The 10516-nt window shown below is 31.8% G+C and overlaps 1 pseudogene; it reads left to right on the top strand.

The window, feature by feature from the left end:
- The first annotated feature begins 1941 nt into the window (after positions 1–1941).
- On the top strand, positions 1942–9734 carry LOC142635856 (exocyst complex component EXO70A1-like; annotated as a pseudogene).
- Positions 9735–10516: the final 782 nt, after the last annotated feature.

Genomic DNA, 10516 nt, shown 5'->3' with positions numbered 1-10516 from the left:
AGTTTTTTTTTTTTTTTTTGTTAAACTTATACGTCATTACCAAAACTGCATGCAATAGTTGGTAACGAGAAGCAAGTTAAAACTTAAAAGATTGAATTGGACTTAACTAAAGTAAGAGAGATGAATTAAACTTTAGGCAAAGTTATAAGGTTTAATTTGTAATATAATCTATTTAATATTTTCATATACAAGTTTATGGTTAGTTATCCATGTTTATGGTTATGGTTATGGTGAAGACTCACAGAACCAAATCCTTCCTATTATTCATTATACTCTTTAGAATGAGGAATGATATAAAAGTTAGTCACATAAGCAATAGTATTTTCGTTAGGAAAAAGTTTTAATTCCCAACTTATTTGAAACTATTTTCCTTCAATCTATTATTTGACAATTGGAGAGACTATTCATATATGAGTTTAGTCATATGACTTTTTAATGATTCATGTGATTTGTTTAAATAATACATGTATAATTTTGTACATAGTCACGTAATGAGTTGCAGGAGTTAGCTTTAAACTAATTTGAGCCATACTCTATCATTTTTGTTATTTATTGTTGATGTAGTGTAGCTATTTATTGGAATTAAAACTATCTTGTATAGCGGTCTAATTCTTCTCGTTAAACCAATTAATCTATAATGTAGCTTTAAATCCTTTTAAATAGATCATACTAATACAATGACCGACAGAAGGGGAGAAAGTTTTTCAATTTTAGGCTATAATTTATTTTTTTTCTTGGTTTAATTACTACTAATACATAGTTGTTTTTAGCATGACGATCACTATTTGGGTTGTGGGTATGATTGTCAAATATGGCTTCCACTTTTGTGTGAGATTTTAATTTGCATGGATGGATCACTCGTTGAACCCCAAAGTGGCGCTCGATGCAAAACAAAGTGTGCATTGAAAAAGCGGAAAGTAATGGGAATCTTCGGTTTTTCTTCGAAATGAAAAATGCGTTGATAGTTAGTCAAGTAAGATATTACTACGGTTCTTACTATGAAATCTTTAATAATTTTTTATATAATAAAATAAACATAAACTTAAAAATGTACAGAAACATAAATATTTAATTTAAATAATAAAATAAATTAAATAATCATTTGCATCCATAACATATCTGCAGTTTTTTTTAGTGTGCTATACACATTAATAAAAGAGAAATTATTGAGAATTTTTATGTTAAAACCAAATTTGCGATGGAAAGTATATTTTAAAATCAACCACGTAGAGTAAAAAGTTCTATAGAGAGAAAAAAGGGGATAAGGATATATGAATTTTTCTATATCTAAGTAAATAAAAAATAATTCAATGAAACAATGTTGTGGCCTGTGGTATTACCGTGCTAGTATTTTAGAATTCATAGACTATTTAAGCAAATTGAAAACCAATTGTTGCTGTATGTGGAGTCAGGCATGATGATTTTTTTTTTTTTTGAATATGTGTTTTTGGTCATAATATATATGAAATCTGCAATAAAAAAATTCATTCTTAAGGTTTGTTATAAAGCAATCTTATTATTATTATTATTATTATTCTTTCATATAGACTAATTTTTAATGTTTGGATTAACTTCTCTAACATTACATAATATTAGGAAAAAAGGACCTAAATTCCATATTCGATACTGATGTGACTGTGAAATGCCACGTAAGATTATCATGTATGTTAATTAAACCAATCAAAAAATGGCATGTAAATTATCTTATAAAATAGAATAATTAAAAAACTAAAACTAATACAATTTTCTAAAATCCAAAAAATGATTCCACTATATATTAACATCCAATCAGAACCCCTCAATCTCAATCTCTGGTAAGAAATCATAGAATCGCTATAACAATCTGAATTTCCGATGAAAACCATAAACACAAATAGTAAAAAACCAACAAAAAAAAAAGTTTTCCCCTCTCAGCTCACACTTAGCAGTGCACTAGACACAATGGGGCATAGACTGGAGGAGACTGACCACAGATGGCAATCTTTGGATGCTGCAGGAAGATCTATCTCAATGCAACAACGTTCATTTGCCAGAATTAGAGACCATGTTGATAGTGCAATAGGACCTGCTGCCGCAGTTATAAAGGTCTTTGATACTGATCATGAGCTTCAGAGGTTACACATGCCTGACCCATGTTCTGATCTCTTCGATTACCTCTCAGTTATGAACTACAAAAGTAGTAGGCTATGTTGAAAGATTAAATTCTGATAACCAACTCGAGGTGTGCATGTCTGTATATGTTGATGTTAGAAGTTCAAATGCAAAACAAAGTTCAAATGCTGGTGGTTTAAATTACCTTGAGATGTGAATCACAAAATTTGATGATGTGCTGAGTATAGAGGGATACATAGACCAACGGAGTAAACATTTGGTGTTGCAGTGAAGCAAGTATTTGAGCTTGAGCATAGACTCTGCACTGTTGTCTTCAAGAAGATTGGATCAGAAGTTGCAATGGGAAGCTTCTCAAAGAATTCTTCTCAATCTGGAAGCTCTTGAAGCTGTTAGGCATGTTTGCTTCTTTGAACAATCCGAGATTTGATTTCAATTGTCTTTTTGGTGGAGAAGACTGCATTGAAATAAAGAATCAGATAAGACTTAGGAGATCTCATAAAAAAAGATTGTCGATGGTGCTTACCTCTTCAAGTGGGGTAGCAGAGGCGAAATTCTCCTTCAGATGGCAATCTTCCTAGCTGATAGGCTTTGTAACTAGCTACTGTAGTCAGCTGTTTGGTTATGGTTATAGGCCAATCTTGACACTGGTTCTAGTAATCCAGCAGAGTTGTGAACAAGAGAAGTAAAAAGGCCTCATTCCCAACCAACCAAGTTCGTGAAATAAGGAAAGAAATTGGCTAAATTTGGATGGATGGTCAAAGGCCTACGAGGATATCTCCTTGTCCTACCTCTTCATGGTTAATAATCACTTCCATTTTTGCAATCTTAAAGGCACAAAGCTTGGGGATATGATGGGAGATTCTTGGTTAACAGCACATGAGCAGTACAGAGACTTTTATGCAGCACTCTACAGCTGGGAAAGGCTTCTGGCACCTTTAAGCCGAAGGGTCTAACTTCATTATCTGGTGAAGATTTGGTTGAAATGCTAACTACATTCAATGAGGCTTTCGATGACTGTTATAAGAAGCAATCCAACTGGATTATCTGCAATGAAATCTTGAGGGAGAAAGTATGCAAACATCTAGTGCAAGCTGTTACACCTGTTTAAATGTGTTACCAGCAAGAGTTCAGACTTTTGGTTGAACAAGATGCTAATGCTGGCAAGTATGTGAAATTCAGCGTGCAAAATTTAGAGAAAATGCTAAGCTCTTTGTTCCTGCCAAAGCTAACAAGTCCTGGGGTTACTAAACAAGAACTCCTGCTTGGTAATGTGAAATCAGACGGACGAGGTATGGAGGTACGGCAGTATCAAACATGCCAATTCCGCTTGACCCTTTCCGCGATTTGATATTATGCCATTGTCAACCTGAACTTGTTGCCCATGTCTTGCAAAAATTTCAGAAGTATGGACTGGTAAAATCTTTGCAAGAACTCCTGCTTGGTAATGTGAAATCAAACGGACGAGGTATGGAGGTATGGACTGGTAAAATAAAAATTTTTGTGAACAACCAATTCCGCTTGACCCTTTCCGCGATTTGATATTATGCCATTGTCAACCTGAACATGTTGCCCAGGTCTCGGCAACTAGATTTCCATATTCATAAGCTGAAGGCACAACATGCTTTTTTTTTAGTTGACAATGCGGTAATCTTTCACGAGTACACAGTTTTAGCAAGACAGTTATAAATTAAGCTTTATTCGTGAAATTATAGAATTTTCTTGGGTATGGGTGTAAGTGCTTAATTGCATAATTGAGTACATCTTTTTTAAGTACATAATTAGTAAGTCTATATTCTATAAGCATTTGCACCGACTATTGTAAAACGACATAAAGCCCAAAATATAGCCTATGAAGCCCAAATCACCTACATCAAATTATGAATAGATAATGCAAAATACGGAGTAAATTTTTTCTATGGGCCTTTTGCAAATGTACCAATCACTATTATTTGTGCAAAAATTTTATTTTTTTCCCTTATTTCTTTGCATTTTCAATGGTGAAAGAAGATATAGTGAATGGTAATTAAAGTGTGTGCAGAGAGAGAAACAATTAAAAATAGATAAAATTGATATTTTAAAATAGATAATCTAATGTTGATATTTTGAAAAATAGTTAGTTTCATTAGAATAAAGTAGATTCTTATTCTAAAATAAATAGTTAAGCAAATGCGAATGCTTAGCAAATCTCCAATTTTCTCATAAACACATGAACCCTAATTTCGAAAATTTTCAATATTTATGAAATTTTTTGAAATTAAAGCATAAGAATCATGTATATATCATGCTTAGATAAAAAGTTAAAAACCCATTGATCATTTCAAATCAAAACACACAAAATCATCAAAAGCCCCAAATTTTCTAAGCAAAGTTTTTGTTTCTTACCTTCTTATTTTTCAAAAAGTTTCTAATGGACTCTTTGATCACGGATTTAGCTACTTTGAGAGTAGAGTCCAACGAGTGATTGCAAGTGTGTTTTCTAGAAGATGTGGGAATTATAAGATATAACTCTTTAAGTGATAGTCAGAACCAAAATGTCCAAAACTATCTTTATAGGATATTCAACACCCAAAAAAAAAACCATCTTATTAGGATGAGATTGAGTGATAGTTGTTATCAATTTGTCACTCTTGATGTTAAAATCCAGGTCTTGTCTTCAAAACACATAATGTAGTTGTAATTTCCACACACAAAAAAAAAGACAAAGAAAAGAACCTTAAGTTATGTTTGGTAACCATTTTTGTTTTTTATTTTAACAACTTGTTTTTGGGAATATAAATGAAAAAAAAATTCTTATATTTTTTAAATAAAAAACATGTTTGGTTACTTGAAATTAAAAAAAAAAAAAAACTAAAATATGTTGATATTAGGATTTGAAATCTAATGCTAACTCATTTCATTTAATCAAATGAGACAAATTCATTTAATCAAATGTGCATTTTCTTTGACTTTTGAAAACTATAAACTGAAAACAGTTTTTTGAATGTTTTCAGTTCCCTTCACAAATTGAGTTTTGAGAACAATTTTTATTTTCTATTCATTTTGAGTTGTCAGAAAATTTTTTTAGTTTCAAAAATATAAAATTCTTTTAAAAACAGAAAATAATAGTAAAAAACAGTTACCAAACATATCTTTACCATTCCATCACACTATTCCTTCAGTTTTTTATTGTTTATCAAAATTTGAACGTATGTAAAACTTAAACCAATCCCGTTTCTTCCATTGCCTAATCCCAAATTCAGATGATGCTAAACCACACTATTAATTCTCTCTTAGTGCAAACATTCTATATGATTTTCCCACCATCCGAAATATGAAATACGAAATTAACCTGAAATTCATTGGCATTTGAATCCCAATCTAACCTCTACAATATTGTTAAATCAAACTTCAAACTACCAATTACTCTGTTCCCTCATCAGAATTAGCAATTGAAATTCTTGTGATTTTGAGGTTATTTTGGACCAAATATTCAATTCAAAGAAAGTTTTTTAAAATTCTAAAGACTAAGAAAGCTGTCATTTTTGGCAAAGGAAAAGCAACCCTGTTTGATAAAAAGTAAACACAATATAGAGAAGAAAAGAGATTTAATTAAAATATGTATGAAGGCTGTAATGTTTCCAACATACACAGGGTCATTAATGATGACAATCAAAATTCAAACTCATTTCCCTTTCTTGCACTTTCTTTGGAATCAAGCAGAAGATTTTTTTTTTTCTCTCAAAAATCTTGTCTTTCCAATACCTCATTTCCAAATTTTATCACATTTTCTCAATAACCAAACAAAACAAGACCGAAGAAATCCTTTTTCGATCTAGTGAAATAGACAACCAAGTAGTAATTCAGTAGATGGAATACGAATTTGAAATTAAAATAGCACACTAAATTTTTATTGGAACACGGTGAGAATGCCAAAAGATCTGATGTTGTTTGTGTTTTTGGTTTTTTATTTACTTATCTTTTTTTTGTAAAATAATAATTGAAAATTATTTTTATGATTTAGTATAACGAAAATCACTAAAAAAATTAAACTACGTAGTAACAATGCATCATTAACAAGTAATAACACATTCTGACGGAGACTAATTAAAAAAATTAAAACATAAAGAAAAAAAAAAACTTTAGACAATGTTAGATTGCTAATTTCTAAAAACCTATTTAATATTTTTAAAGTACAATTTTATGGTTAGCCATACATTTTTATGTTTATGGTTAAGACTTACTAAACCTTTCTTCCTCGAAGTCAAAACCTAAAATAAAAATCAAACCCTTCTCATTTTTCATTATACTCTTTAGAATGAGGAATACTATGAAAGTAACTGACAAGGGTGCAATTTTTTTTCCCGATTTTATTCTATAATGTTTGTTTGTTTTTGTTCTTAAAGGTCTAGCACAATAGCTCCTATAACTTCAATTTCACTTTGTCAAAAAACCGTAGACTACAATCTCATTCCAAGTTGAAACATAATCAAACAATAAATCGTGATAATATGTACAAGCAACTATCAGGGGAATAGTTATAGTGCTTCTTGAAATTCCATTTCTAGGATTTTGGTGGAAAATCCTATTTTCATTAATCTAAAACCAAACAATTGGTTAAGGTTCGGAATAGGGTTTGGGAATTATATTTAATTTGTGATACAATAGTTTGTTAGGGCTGTTTGATGTTTCCTGTTCCAGCAATGTTATTGTAACCCAATGCAGAGTCCCGATGATAAAATCGGGTTCACGACTACTTGAAGCAATAATGGGAGACAAATTAACAACAAACCAATTATAAATTATTCGAAGTTTTCAAAGTCATATGTAGCCCATCACTTGAAAAGCTTCACAACTTTATAACCTTTAGTTTTGGGGTTGAATTCAAACCCTATAGGCATGTGGAAGGCAATATAACCCGTTAGGGTAAATGATTTATGGATCCCATGGGGGTGGATGCTTGGCATTGTGGGCAATTCGCTGATCATGCAATTTGAAGTGATGTTGTGACTCCTTGAAATCCAAAGTGGCTCGAGATGCAAAACCAAGCTTCCACTGAAGCAATACAAGGTGATGAGTGTCTTTATTTATTTTTTCTTTTTAGAATGAGGAATGCACCTAATGTTAATCAAATGAGAGATAGTATTTTAGTTACTATAATTCTTACTAAGAATGATCATTTTTATTGTTCTTACTATGAGATCCATAATGATTTTTTAATAAAACAATAAGCATAAACATGTACATAAACATAAATTTTTATTTTAAATAATAAAATAAATTAAATAATCTTCTACGATAATTACATATGTGCATATTTTTTGTATGACACTAATCACAAAAAAGAGAAATTATTGAGAAGTTTTATGTTTACCAAATTTGAGTTACAAAATATGTTTAAAAATCAACTATATAAAGAATCTACAAAAAGGGAAAAAAGGGATAAGAGTATAAATATTTTCCTAAATTTATGTTAATAAAAAATAATTGAATGAAGCAAGGTTGTGGCCTACGGTGTTAGTATTTCAAAATTCAAAGACTATTTAAGCAAATTAAAAACCAATTATCGTATGTGGAGTTAGGTGTAATTAATTATTATTAGTGTCATCATTTTTTATGGTTAATATGTGTTTTCTGTTATAATATATCTAAAATATATTATTAATGTATTTTTTTAATGATATTGTATTAGAAATCTATTAACAAAATTTCAGCTCAATGTTATTAATTATTTAAATTGGGATTAGTTGAATTAATCTAAGCTAGATTTTTCTTTTTTTCATTTATTTATTATTATCAGAGTATCTATTCACTTGAAACAAGCTTGAGGCATTAAAATAGGCAAGGAAGAGATTTCATTATTAAGGTTTGGAATAAGGGGAACTTATATATATATATATATAAGGACACAATTCGAGCCCGGACCCATAATCCGAAGGGAATGGGTCTGAAAAACCTTTTTACAATAAAATTTGTAAAGAGTAGGCTTGAAATTTAGGTTCTAATAATGTTTAAATAACAAAGAATGACGGGCTTTTGTCACAATGGCACTTACAAGGAGTTGTTTATATAAATATGAATAAAAACTTCTCCTCGAACACAATCCGAGAATAATTTATATTACTACTTCTCAAGATAGATTACAATTGTGGATAGTCAGGTTTACAATGTACCTTTTTTTTTTCTCTCCCAAAAAATCCCCCCCTTTTTATCGAAGGTCCCTTCCCTTTCTTTATACTCCCTCTTTCTTCCCTTTTTCATCCTCCACCTCACGGTTAGACCGCTGGTTTAGATACGTGTTCCATCCACTTTCCCTAAAGTCTCTGGAGATAGGGGCCAAGTTTCAAACCTGATGTTCAGGTTTCACTTTCCCATTAATGCGGCCAAAATATCAATTGCAGAATATTCAATGCGGGGGCAGTGGTAACAGTTTTATCTTAGATATTCCACCGCCCTTCTTCTTATCCTCAACGTGTACCGTGTCTTCCCTAACCTATAGGAATTTCTAGAACATAGCCTGTGGATACCAAACAACCCTTCTCCTACCTCGGCTTCACTTAGCCGAGGACACAATCTTCCTCGGACATATTTATTCAGACATTATCTCTTCTTTACCTAGTATTTTCTTATGAGTTAATATTCATGCATCCTCGGACCATTCGATGTCCTCAGATTGGGCTTTTAGCCCAAAAGATATTGTTAGATCATTCTACATGTATTCCTGGGCCCAATGACCCTACAATATATATATATATATATATATATATATATCCAAATAAACTACTTTGCAAATTTTGATTTTGTCTACTAAAGTTTTAAAGTTTTGGTCAACTCCACTAACATTTGGAAAGCCAGAAATTGAATTCAAGCGACTTCTGACAGAAACTAGCGTTCCTCTTGCTTTGGATTCCCTAGCAACATCCACTGCTGAGCAAGCCTACGTTTTTGCTTCATCATCTTTGCCTGTTCCTGTAATATAGAAGGATCTCATCAACCCCTTGAAGCTGTTAGACATGTTTGCTTCTTTGAACAATCTGAGATTGGGATTTCAATAGGCTTTCTGGTGGAGAAGACTGCATTGAAATCCAAAATCAGATAAGAGATCTCGTAAAAAGGATTGCTAATGGTGCCTCTTAGATTTTCGGCAACTTCCTCTTCAAGTGGAATTGCAAAGGGAAATTTCTTACTACTGTAATCAGCTGCTTGTTGATGATTATCGGTTGACCTTGACTGAGGTTCTTGTAACCCATCAGAGGTGGAAAAAATAACAGTACCAAGAAGATGTTATTCCCAACCAAGTTTCTGAAATAATAAACGAAATTTGGCTAAATTTGAATGGATGGTCAAAGGCCTATGAGGATATCTCCACGTCCTACCTCTTCATGATGAATAATGACTGCCATTTTTGCAATCTGAAAGGTACAAAGCTTGGGGATATGATGGGAGATTCTTGGTTAACAGCACATCAGCAGTACAGAGACTTTTATGCAGCATTCTACTTGAGGAAGAGCTGGGAAAGGCTTCTGGCACCTTTAAGCCAAAAGGGTCTAACTTCATTGTCTGGTGAACAATTGGTTGAGAGGCTGAAGTCATTCAATGAGGCTTTTGATGAAAGTCATAAGAAGCAATCCAATTGGATTAAGTGAATTAAAAATTTTATGGCCAACCAATTACGATCAACAATTTGATAGTATGCAATTGTCAAGAGGCAAAAAAACAGATTTCCCTATACTCACTTCATGGGAATAGTTATTTATTTCTTGTTAATTTGATGTTTATAAGATGTCTTGTGCGCAGTACCTAGTTTGTTTTGTAGCCTTCTAGAATTTGTGTATATTTTTCAAAGTATCACATTCCCTGAATGTGTTCCCTATTTCCTTGCAACTAGATTTGCATGTTCATAAGCTTTAATGGAGCAATTATAGAACTTTTAAGCGTATGTGTGTTATGGAGTTTTATAGATGTTCCTATTTATCTACTTGAACTTTAAAAAAAAAAAAATCATGTACTTCAAAAAGATGTGCCCAATTATACGTTTAGAATTGCTAAATTGTTTTTGAAACTTCAACATCTTGGGGCTAATTTTAAATTTCTTAGTTAGACCTTGCTCGGATCATGAAAGCCGAAACCAAAAGTTCCAGCTCTTTTAGCAAATACCACATCGTTAGAAAGTAGTCTAGCTGCAATTTCCAAAGAAGGAAATCTTGGTCTCTTCCATTATTGTGTTTCCTTCAGTTTCTTTGAATCTAAAACTTACACCGATCACATTTTTTCCATTACCTAATCCCAAGTTGAGGTGAAGCTAAATCAAACTATTAATTCTCTCAGTGCATACATGCCATATGATTTTCCAACCATCCTTAGGCTACTCCCCTTACTTCGAAGAAATTTATGTCATTTTACATGGATCAAAACTATGAATTTTTAA

This window comes from Castanea sativa, chromosome 5 (genome assembly GCF_040712315.1).
Source record: "Castanea sativa cultivar Marrone di Chiusa Pesio chromosome 5, ASM4071231v1".
NCBI classification, from domain to species: Eukaryota; Viridiplantae; Streptophyta; class Magnoliopsida; order Fagales; family Fagaceae; genus Castanea; species Castanea sativa.
Note: the sequence above shows the minus strand (reverse complement) of the source record. Positions and strands in the feature narration are given on the sequence as shown.